The sequence below is a fragment of the Ailuropoda melanoleuca genome, chromosome 8 (assembly GCF_002007445.2).
Source record: "Ailuropoda melanoleuca isolate Jingjing chromosome 8, ASM200744v2, whole genome shotgun sequence".
In the NCBI taxonomy this organism is placed as follows: Eukaryota; Metazoa; Chordata; class Mammalia; order Carnivora; family Ursidae; genus Ailuropoda; species Ailuropoda melanoleuca.
Window position 1 is genome coordinate 81276370 of NC_048225.1, and position 825 is coordinate 81277194.

The window sequence follows — 825 nt, forward strand, 5'->3', positions numbered from 1 at the left end:
TTTTAAACATTAAAATTAAGTCAAAAAGAAACTTCAGAGGCAGTGGCAAGGTAGGGAAGCCTCGCCTGAATGCCGAGGGCTGGTGGGAGAGGCACACGGGCAGGAGGGAGGCCTCAGCCCTGCTCAGAGCCAGCAGGGACAAGGACACCAGCACCATCCATCTTGTCCCCGAGGAAGGCGCAAGTGGAAGGGACTAAACCGCATGGCCCAGGGTCCTGAGTGCACAGTACATGGCAGGAGTCAGGGCCATGTGTGTCTTAAAAAATCCACCCTGTCCTGTCTTCAGAGACACTAGAAGAAAGAGAATGGAGGCAGCCCCGTTCCAATTATGTTACAATTACTGCCAGCAGCTTTTGCACTTGTCAGAACAAAAAGGAAAGGCCTGGAAATCTTTTAAGCAATTGCCCTACATTACATGAAAGTGACACGGATCCACTGTGATCCATTGTTCCTAACAGAGAGATGAAAGCTTTAATGGTCATAAAATGTATCCTCTAGGACCACAGAGAAGGGTAGCAAGGGGGATCGGCAAGAGGGCCCCAGGGTCTCACAGGCAGACACAGGAAACCATTTCTACCTGAGAGAGAGAGAGAGAGGCAGCAGCTGGGAGGCTGAGCACCTCCCCTGCCCGGGTCAACATGTGCCTCATGGGTACTGGGGGATTTCAGGGCCCTCCATGGGGTCAGGGATTTGCCACGTTCAGTGCCTGCCTACTCGGTGCTAGGGGAACAAAGAGCAAAACAAAGGTCTCAGCCCCTGGCCCGGCTCCAGCCCCACTCACCACCAGCTCCTGGCGCCGCCAGCGAAGGGGAGCCAGCCAGGCTG

General features: G+C 54.4%; 1 protein-coding gene across 1 annotated transcript in view; it reads right to left on the reverse strand.

Moving 5' to 3' along the window:
• Window positions 1-825, reverse strand: part of LOC117803534 (protein transport protein Sec16B-like) — an 11782-nt gene that overhangs the window by 10526 nt on the left and 431 nt on the right. The gene's annotated exons all lie outside the window — the stretch shown is intronic.